We start from the raw sequence: 11,171 nt of genomic DNA, 5'->3' as shown, positions 1-11,171 counted from the left end.
AACCTAAGGTGTACAGAAATGAGTAAATGACATAAAAATCCACTTCCGGGCCCACTTGGTGTGTGCTTGGGCTGAGCAGTGAAGCATTTTTCGTGCAGAGACTCTTCTTGGAGTTAAACGCCAGCTTTAGTGCCAGTTTGGGCGTTTAACTCCCATTTGGGTGCCAGTTCCAGCGTTTAACGCTGGGATTTCTTGAGGTGACTTTGAACGCCGGTTTGGGCCATCAAATCTTGGGCAAAGTATGGACTATCATATATTGCTGGAAAGCCCAGGATGTCTACTTTCCAACGCCGTTGAGAGCGCGTCAATTGGGCTTCTGTAGCTCCAGAAAATCCACTTCGAGTGCAGGGAGGTCAGAATCCAACAGCATCTGCAGTCCTTTTTGGTCTCTGAATCAGATTTCTGCTCAGGTCCCTCAATTTCAGCCAGAAAATACCTGAAATCACAGAAAAACACACAAACTCATAGTAAAGTCCAGAAAAGTGAATTTTAACTAAAAACTAATAAAAATATACTAAAAACTAACTATATCATAACAAAAACATACTAAAAACAATGCCAAAAAGTATACAAATTATCCGCTCATCACAACACCAAACTTAAATTGTTGCTTGTCCTCAAGCAACTGAAAATCAAATAAGATAAAAAGAAAAGAATATGCAATGAATTCCAAAAACATCTATGAAGATCAGTATTAATTAGATGAGCGGGGTTTTTAACTTTTTGCCTCTGAACAGTTTTGGCATCCCAATCTATCCCTTGAAATTCAGAATGGTTGGCTTCTTTAGGAACTCAGAGTCCAGATAGTGCTAATGATTCTCTTAGTAAAGTATGATGATTCTTGAACATAGCTATTTATTGAGTCTTGGCTGTGGCCCAAAGCACTCTGTCTTCCAGTATTACCACCGGATACATACATGCCACAGACACATAATTGGGTGAACCTTTTTAGATTGTGACTCAGCTTTGCTAAAGTCCCCAATTAGAGGTGTCCAGGGTTCTTAAGCACACTCTTATTTGCCTTGGATCACAACTCTTATTTCTCTATTATTTTTTTTTTCTTCTTTTTTTTTCGGTTTTTTTTTTTGAAATGCTTTTTCTTGCTTCAAGAATCATTTTATTGATTTTTCAGATCCTCAGTAACATGTCTCCTTTTTCATCATTCTTTCAAGAGCCAACATTCATGAACCACAAATTCAAGATACATATGCACTGTTTAAGCATACATTCAGAGAACAAAAATATTGCCACCACATCAAAATAATTAACTGTTATAAAATTCAAAATTCATGCAATTCTTCCTTTTCAATTAAGCACATTTTTATTCAAGAAAGGTGATGGATTCATAGGACATTCATAACTTTAAGGCATAGACACTAAGACACTAATGATCATAAGACACAAACATGGATAAACATAAGCATAAAATTCGAAAAACAGAAGAACAAATAACAAGGAAATCAAAGAACGGGTCCACCTTAGTGATGGCGGCTCTTTCTTGCTCTTGAAGATCCTATGGAGTGTTTGAGCTCCTCAATGTCTCTTCCTTGTCTTTGTTGCTCCTCCCTCATGATTCTTTGATCTTCTCTAATTTCATGAAGGATGATGGAGTGTTCTTGATGCTCCACCCTTAGTTGTCCCATGTTGGAACTCAACTCTCCTAGGGAGGTGTGTAGTTGCTCCCAATAGTTTTGTGGAGGAAAATTCATCCCTTGAGGAATTTCAGGGATTTCATGATGAGTGGGATCCCTTGTGTACTCCATCCTTTTCTTGGTGATGGGTTTGTCCTCATCAATGGGGATGTCTCCCTCTATGTCAACTCCAACTGAATAACAGAGGTGACAAATGAGATGAGGAAAGGTTAACCTTGCTAAGGTGGAGGTCTTGTCCGCCACCTTATAGAGTTCTTGGGCTATGACCTCATGAACTTCTATTTCTTCTCCAATCATGATGCTATGGATCATGATGGCCCGGTCTATGGTAACTTCGGACCGGTTGCTAGTGGGAATGATTGAGCGTTGTATGAACTCTAACCATCCTCTAGCCACGGGTTTGAGGTCATGCCTTCTCAATTGGACCGGCTTTCCTCTTGAATCTTGCTTCCATTGTGCGCCCTCTTCACATATGACTGTGAGGACTTGGTCCAACCTTTGATCAAAGTTAACCCTTCTAGTGTAAGGATGTTCATCTCCTTGCATCATAGGCAAGTTGAACGCCACCCTCACACTCTCCGGACTAAAATCCAAGTATTTCCCCCGAACCATAGTAAGGTAGTTCTTTGGATTCGGGTTCACACTTTGGTCAAGGTTCTTGGTGATCCATGCATTGGCATAGAACTCTTGAACCATCAAGATTCCGACTTGTTGAATGGGGTTGGTAAGAACTTCCCAACCTCTTCTTCGGATCTCATGGCGGATCTCCGGATATTCACCCTTTTTGAGTGAAAAAGGGACCTCGGGGATCACCTTCTTCAAGGCCACAACTTCATAGAAGTAGACTTGATGCACCCTTGAGAGGAATCTATCCATCTCCCATGACTCGGAGGTGGAAGCTTTTGCTTTCCCTTTCCTCTTCTTAGAGGTTTCTCCGGCCTTGGATGCCATAATGGTTATGGAAAAACGAAAAAGCAGCGCTTTTACCACACCAAACTTAAAATGTTTGCTCGTCCTCGAGCAAAAGAAGAAAGAAGAGAGTAGAAGAAGAAGAATGAGGAAGAGGGGGATGGTGGTGTATTCGGCCAAAGAGGGAGAGAAGTGGTGTTTAGGTTGTGTGAAAATGAAGGGTTGAAGAGGGGTATATATAGGAGAGAGGGGATGAATGGTTCGGCCATTATGGGTGGGTTTGGGAGGGAAAGTGGTTTGAATTTGAAGGGTGAGGTTGGTGGGGATTTATGAAGGATGGATGTGAGTGGTGAAGAGAAGGATAGGATTTGATAGGTGAGGGGTTTTTGGGGAAGAGGTGTTGAGGTGATTCGTGAATGGGGGAAGAAGAGAGAGAGTGATGGTAGGGTCCTGTGGGGTCCACAGATCCTGTAGTGTCAAGGAAAAGGCATCCCTGCACCAAATGACATCAAAATCCACGTTTTGAGCCATTTCTGGCGTTAAACGCCGGGCTGGTGCCCATTCCTGGCGTTTAACGCCAGGTTCTTGCCCTTTACTGGCGTTTAACGCCAGTCTGGTGCCCATTTCTGGCGTTAAACGCCCAGAAGGGTGCCAGACTGGGCGTTAAACGCCCAACTGCTAGGCTTACTGGCGTTTGAACGCCAGCAGCATCTTCCTCCAGGGTGTGCTGTTTTTCTTCCTGTTTTTCATTTTGTTTTTGTTTTTTTTTCATTGTTTTTATGACTTCTTATGATCATCAACCTACAAAAAAGATAAAATAACAAAAGAAAATAATTAAGTATAAAACATTGGGTTGCCTCCCAACAAGCGCTTCTTTAATGTCATTAGCTTGACAGAGGGCTCTCATGGAGCCTCAGAAATGCTCAGAACCGTGTTGGACCTTCCCAACACCAAACTTAGAGTTTGAATGTGGGGGTTCAACACCAAACTTAGAGTTTGGTTGTGGCCTCCCAACACCAAACTTAGAGTTTGACTGCGGGGGCTCAGTTTGGCTCTGTTTTGAGAGAAGCTCTTCATGCTTCCTCTCCATGAAGACAGAGGGATATCCTTGGGCCTTAAACACCAAGGATTCTTCATCCACTTGAATGATCAACTCTCCTCTATCAACATCAATCACAGCCTTTGCTGTGGCTAGGAAGGGTCTGCCAAGGATGATGGATTCATCCATGCATTTCCCAGTCTCTAGGACTATGAAATCAGTAGGGATGTAATGGTCTTCAACCTTAACCAGAACATCCTCTACAAGTCCATAGGCTTGTTTTCTTGAGTTGTCTGCCATCTCTAGTGAGATTTTTGCAGCTTGTACCTCATAGATCCCTAATTTCTCCATTATAGAGAGGGGCATGAGGTTTACACTTGATCCTAAGTCACACAAGGCCTTCTTGAAGGTCATGGTACCTATGGTACAAGGTATAGAAAACTTTCCAGGATCCTGCCTCTTTTGAGGCAGTTTCTGCTTAGACAAGTCATCCAGTTCTTTGGTGAGCAAAGGGGGTTCATCCTCCCAAGTCTCATTTCCAAATAACTTGTCATTTAGCTTCATGATTGCTCCAAGGTATTTAGCAACTTGCTCCTCAGTGACATACTCATCCTCTTCAGAGGAAGAATACTCATCAGAGCTCATGAATGGCAGAAGTAAGTCTAATGGAATCTCTATGGTCTCATCTTGAGCCTCAGATTCCCATGGTTCCTCATTGAGGAACTCATTGGAGGTCAGTGGGCGTCCAGTGAGGCCTTCCTCAGTGGCGTTCACTGCCTCTCCTTCCTCCCAGAATTCGGCCATGTTGATGGCCTTGCACTCTCCTTTTGGATTTTCTTCAGTATTGCTTGGGAGAGTGCTTGGAGGAAGTTCAGTAATTTTCTTGCTCAGCTGACCCACTTGTCCTTCCAAATTCCTAATGGAAGATCTAGTTTCAGTCATGAAACTTTGAGTGGTTTTGATTAGATCAGAGACCATGGTTGCCAAGTCAGAATTATTCTGCTTAGAACTCTCTGTCTGTTGTTGAGAAGATGATGGAAAAGGCTTGCTATTGCCAAACCTATTTCTTCCACCATTATTGTTATTGAAACCTTGTTGAGGTCTATGTTGATCCTTCCATGAAAGATTTGGATGATTCCTCCATGAAGGATTGTAGGTGTTTCCATAGGATTCTCCCATGTAATTCACCTCTTCCATTGAAGGGTTCTCAGGATCATAAGCTTCTTCCTCAGATGAAGCTTCCTTAGTACTGCTTGGTGCATTTTGCATTCCAGACAGACTTTGAGAAATCATATTGACTTGTTGGGTCAATATTTTGTTCTGAGCCAATATGGCATTCAGAGTGTCAATCTCAAGAACTCCTTTCTTCTGACTAGTCCCATTGTTCACAGGATTTCTTTCAGAAGTGTACATGAATTGGTTATTTGCAACCATTTCAATCAGTTCTTGAGCCTCAGTAGGCGTCTTCTTCAGATGAAGAGATCCTCCAGAAGAGCTATCCAAGGACATCTTGGACAGTTTAGAGAGACCATCATAGAAAATACCTATGATGCTCCATTCAGAAAGCATATCAGTGGGACACTTTCTGATCAATTGTTTGTATCTTTCCCAAGCTTCATAGAGGGATTCTCCTTCCTTCTGTCTGAAGGTTTGGACTTCCACTCTAAGCTTACTCAATTTTTGAGGTGGAAAGAACTTTGCCAAGAAGGCATTGACTAGCTTTTCCCAAGAGTCCAGGCTTTCTTTAGGTTGAGAGTCCAACCATGTTCTAGCCCTGTCTCTTACAGCAAAAGGGAATAGCATCAGTCTATAGACCTCAGGGTCTACCCCATTAGTCTTGACTGTGTCACAGATTTGCAAGAATTCAGCTAAAAACTGATGAGGATCTTCCAATGAAAGTCCATGAAACTTGCAATTCTGTTGCATTAGAGAAACTAATTGAGGCTTAAGCTCAAAGTTGTTTGCTCCAATGGCAGGGATAGAGATGCTTCTCCCATAGAAGTCGGGAGTAGGTGCAGTAAAGTCACCAAGCACCTTCCTTGCATTGTTGGCATTGTTGTTGTTTTTGGCTGCCATTTGTTCTTCTTCCTTGAAGAATTCGTCCAGGTGCTCTAAAGAGAGTTGTGTTTTGGCTTCTTTTAGCTTTCTCTTCAAGGTCCTTTCAGGTTCAGGATCAGCCTCAACAAGAATGCCTTTGTCTTTGCTCCTGCTCATAAGAAAGAGAAGGGAACAAGAAGATGTGGAATCCTCTATGTCACAGTACAGAGATTCCTTTAGATGTTAGAGGAAAAGAAGAGTAGAAGACAGAAGTGGAAAATTCGAATTTATCAGAGAGAATGGAGTTCGAATTTTGCATTAAAGGATAGTGTTAGTCCATAAATAGAAGGATGTGTGAAGGAGGGAAGTCATTTTCGAAAATTAAGTGAAAAATTTTGAAAACATTTTTGAAAAACATTACTTAATTTTCGAAAATGAAAATGGAAAAGAGATCAAGTGATTTTTGAAAAAGATTTTGAAATTAGAAATCAAAAAGATTTGATTGAAAACTTAATTTGAAAAAAAATGTGATTAAAAAGATATGATTTGAAAACAATTTTAAAAGATATGATTTGAAAACATTTTGAAAAGATATGATTTTAAAATTAATGACTTGCCTAACAAGAAAAGATATGATTCAAACATAAAACCTTTCTCAACAGAAAAGGCAACATACTTGAAATGTTGAATCAAATCATTAATTGATAGTAAGTTTCTTTGAAAGAGGAAAGAAGTTAATTTTGAAAAAGATTTGATTGAAAAATTGATTTGAAAAAGATTTGATTTTGAAAAGATTTTGAAAACTTAAAAAAATCTGATTTGGAAACAAAATCTTCCTCCCCTAGCCATCCTGGCGTTAAACGCCCAGAATGGTATCCATTCTGGCGTTTAACGCCCAAAATGCTACCCTTTTGGGCGTTAAACGCCCAACCAGGTACCCTGGCTGGCGTTTAAACGCCAGTCTGTCCTTCTTCACTGGGCGTTTTGAACACCCAGCTTTTTCTGTGCAATTCCTCTGCTGTGTGTTCTGAATCTTCAATTCTCTGTATAATTGACTTGAAAAGACACAAATTAAAAATATTTTTGGATTTTTAATAATAAGGAAAAATCAAAATGCAACAAGAATCAAATAACAATGCATGCAAGACACCAAACTTAGCAGTTTGTATGCTACTGACACTAACAGGATGAAAATGCAAATGAGACACACTAGACATTCAAGTCAATAGAATTCAAAGATCAGAGCAAGTAAATCATCAAGAACATCTTGAAGATCACCAAGATATATGAATGCATGCAATTGACACCAAACTTATGATGAGACTCTAGACTCAAACAAGAAATATTTTTGGATTTTATGATTTTTAAAATTTTTTTTTTGTGTTTTTCGAAAATAAAATGGAAAAAGATATCAAAATTCTCAATGAGAATTCCAGGAATCAGTGCAATGCTAGTCTAAGACTCCGGTCCAGGAATTAGACATGGCTTCACAGCCAGCCAAGCTTTCAAAGAAAGCTTCGGTCCAAAACACTAGACATGGCCAGAGGCCAGCCAAGCCTTAGCAGATCACTGCTCCAAGAGCAAGATTGATAGAAATCAACAAGCTCCTGTGGTGATAAGTTGAAACCTCGGTCCAATGAGATTAGACATGGCTTTTCAGCCAGCCAGATTTCAACAAATCATCATGAAACTCTAGAACTCATCTTCAAGAATTTCGAAAAAAAGTACCTAATCTAAGCAACAAGATGAACCGTCAGTTGTCCAGCCTAAACAATCCCGGGCAATAACACCAAAACTTGATGTTGTTGCCGGATCTTGGCACTGATGTTACCAAAGCTTGCTCAAAACTTGAACAATCCCCGGCAACGGCGCCAAAAACTTGGTACTGTTGCCGGATTTTGGCATTAATGTTACCGGACAAAAGGCTTGCTCAAAACTAGAACAATCCCCGGCAACGGCGCCAAAAACTTGGTGGGCGAAATTGTGAACAATACTTTTTCACAACTCTCATAATCCCCGGTAATGGCTCCAAAAAACGTGGTAGCTCAATACCATGGCATTACACAACTTCACACAACTAACCAGCAAGTGCACTGGGTCGTCCAAGTAATAAACCTTACGTGAGTAAGGGTCGATCCCACGGAGATTGTTAGTATTGAAGCAAGCTATGGTCATCTTGTAAATCTTAGTCAGGCAAACTCAAATGATAATGGTGATGAACGAAAATAACATAAAGATAAAGATAGAGATACTTATGTAATTCATTGGTAGGAACTTCAGATAAGCGCATGAAGATGCCTTCCCTTCCGTCTCTCTGCTTTCCTACTGCCTTCATCCAATCCTTCTTCCTCCTTTCCATGGCAAGCTCGTGTAGGGTTTCACTGTTGTCAGCAGCTACCTCCCATCCTCGCAGTGAAAGCTAATGCACACACTCTGTCACAGTGCTGCCAATCACCGGTGTGGTTCCCTCCCCTACCGGAATAGAATCCAGTGATTCTTTTGCGTCTGTCACTAACGCCCGGTAGGTTACAGGTTTGAAGCACGTCACAGTCATTCAGTCATTGAATCCTACTCAGAATACCACAGACAAGGTTAGACCTTCCGGATTCTCTTGAATGCTGCCATCAATTCTTGCCTATACCACGAAGATTCTGACTTCACGGAATGGCTGGCTCGTTTGTCAGGCGAGCACTCGGTTGTCAGGCGATCAACCATGCATCGTGCAATCAGGAATCCAAGAGATATTCACCAAGCCTCAAATGCTTGTAGAACAAGAGTGGTTGTCAGTCACTTTGTTCATGGGTGAGAATGGTGATGGGCGTCAATCATCACCTTCATCAAGTTGAAGAACAAGTGATATCTTGGATAAAGAACAAGCGGAATTGAATGGAAGAACAATAGTAATTGCATTAATACTCGAGGTACAGCAGAGCTCCACACCTTAATCTATGGTGTGTAGAAGCTCCACCGTTGAAAATACATAAGCATAAGGTCTAGGCATGGCCGAATGGCCAGCTTCCCAATGATCTAAGATCTAAAGTGATCAAAAGATATAAAGATCCAAAGATTTCTAATACAATAGTCAAAGGTCCTACTTATAGAAAACTAGTAACCTAAGGTGTACAGAAATGAGTAAATGACATAAAAATCCACTTCCGGGCCCACTTGGTGTGTGCTTGGGCTGAGCAGTGAAGCATTTTTCGTGCAGAGACTCTTCTTGGAGTTAAACGCCAGCTTTAGTGCCAGTTTGGGCGTTTAACTCCCATTTGGGTGCCAGTTCCAGCGTTTAACGCTGGGATTTCTTGAGGTGACTTTGAACGCCGGTTTGGGCCATCAAATCTTGGGCAAAGTATGGACTATCATATATTGATGGAAAGCCCAGGATGTCTACTTTCCAACGCCGTTGAGAGCGCGCTAATTGGGCTTCTGTAGCTCCAGAAAATCCACTTCGAGTGCAGGGAGGTCAGAATCCAACAGCATCTGCAGTCCTTTTTGGTCTCTGAATCAGATTTCTGCTCAGGTCCCTCAATTTCAGCCAGAAAATACCTGAAATCACAGAAAAACACACAAACTCATAGTAAAGTCCAGAAAAGTGAATTTTAACTAAAAACTAATAAAAATATACTAAAAACTAACTATATCATAACAAAAACATACTAAAAACAATGCCAAAAAGTATACAAATTATCCGCTCATCAAACTCTCAACTCAATTTCTGCTTAGCTCAACTAGCACATTCTTTCAAATAAAGTTGCTTGACCAATCAATCCCTGTGGGATTCGACCTCACTCTAATGTGAGTTTTTACTTGACGACAATTTGGTATACTTGCCGAAGGGAAATTTGTTGAGAGACAAGTTTTCGTGCATCAAGCTTCAGTTGCTCTATCTGCCGGTCTTTCTTGTCTAACCTCTGAAGGATCTGAAGGAGCATCTGAGTAGTGGATGGTGTAGGAGGTGTAGGTGATGGCGGGTGGTACACGAAATCGTGATCACATACTTTCTTCACAACTCCGTGCAACTGACCAGCAAGTGCACTGGATCATCCAAGTAATACCTTACATGAGTAAGGGTCGATCCCATAGAGATTGTCGGTTTGAAGCATGCTATGGTCATCTTGTAAATCTCAGTCAGGCAGATTCAAATGGTTATGGGGTTTTGATGATTAAAAACAAAATAGAACATAAAATAGGATAGAGATACTTATGTAATTCATTGGTAGGAATTTCAGGATAAGCATATGGAGATGCTTTGTTCCTTTTGAATCCCTGCTTTTCTACTGCTTTCATCTAGTCATGCGTACTCCTTTCCATGGCAAGCTGTATGTTGGGGATCACTGTTGTCAATGGCTACTATCTGTCCTCTCAGTGAAATGGTCCTCTACAGTTTCTCACATGGCTAATCAGCTGTCGGTTCTCGATCATGTCGGAATAAGATCCATTGATCCTTTTGCGCACTGTCACTGCGCCCAACACTTGCGAGTTTAAAGCTCATCACAGTCATCTCATCCCAAATCCTACTCGAAATACCACAGACAAGGTTTAGACTTTCCAGATCTCAAGAATGCTGCCAATTGATTCTAGCTTATACCACGAATACTCTGATCTCGCAGAATGGAAGGCTCTGTTGTCAGGAGAGGCAACCATACGTCGTGGACCAGGAGACCAAGAGATATGCATTCAAGCTCATTTTCAGGTAGCACGGAAGTGGTTGTCAGGCACGCGTTCATAAGTGAGAATGGTGATAAGTGTCACTTGATCATCACATTCATCATGTTGAAGTGCGAATGGATATCTTGGAACAAGAATAAGCTCGAATTGAATAGAAAACAGTAATAATTGCATTAATTCATGAGGAACAGCAGAGCTCCACACCTTAATCTATGATGTGTAGAAACTCCACCGTTGAAAATACATCGGCCATGCCTCCCAAATAACATGAAACAATCGAAAATGGGTTCTAAGACCTGATCCCAAGATCAAAGATGATCAAAAGATGAAAATACAATAGTAAAAGGTCCTATTTATAATGAACTAGTAACCTAGGATTTACAGAAATAAGTAAATGATACAGAAATCCACTTTCGGGGCCCACTTGGTGTGTGCTTGGACTGAGAATTGAAGCTTTCACGTGCATAGGCTTCTCTTGGAGTTAAACACCAACTCTGGTGCCAATTTGGGTGTTTAACTCCAGCTTTTAGGCCAGTTCCGGCGTTTAACGCCAGAAAAGGGTCTCTGACCGGCGTTTTGACGCCAATTTGAGCCATCAAATCTCAGTCAAAGTATGGACTATTATACATTTCTAGAAAGCCCAAGATGTCTACTTTCCAACTCAATTGAGAGCGCGCTAATTGGGCTTCTGTAGCTCTAGAAAATTCATTTCGAGTGCAGGGAGATTAGAATCTAATAGCATCTGCAGTCCTTTTTCATCCTCTGAATCATATTTTTGCTCAAGTCCCTCAATTTCAGCCAGAAAATACCTGAAATCACAGAAAAACACACAAACTCATAGTAAAGTCCAGAAATGTGATTTTTGC

General features: G+C 41.1%; 1 non-coding gene across 1 annotated transcript; it reads left to right on the top strand.

Annotated features, from left to right (window-relative positions):
• The first annotated feature begins 5,163 nt into the window (after positions 1-5,163).
• Positions 5,164-5,271, top strand: LOC112764877 (small nucleolar RNA R71). The gene has a single exon (XR_003183384.1). It is a non-coding gene; the product is annotated as a small nucleolar RNA R71 (small nucleolar RNA).
• Positions 5,272-11,171: the final 5,900 nt, after the last annotated feature.

The sequence above is a fragment of the Arachis hypogaea genome, chromosome 2 (assembly GCF_003086295.3).
Source record: "Arachis hypogaea cultivar Tifrunner chromosome 2, arahy.Tifrunner.gnm2.J5K5, whole genome shotgun sequence".
Lineage (NCBI taxonomy): Eukaryota > Viridiplantae > Streptophyta > Magnoliopsida > Fabales > Fabaceae > Arachis > Arachis hypogaea.
Note: the sequence above shows the minus strand (reverse complement) of the source record. Positions and strands in the feature narration are given on the sequence as shown.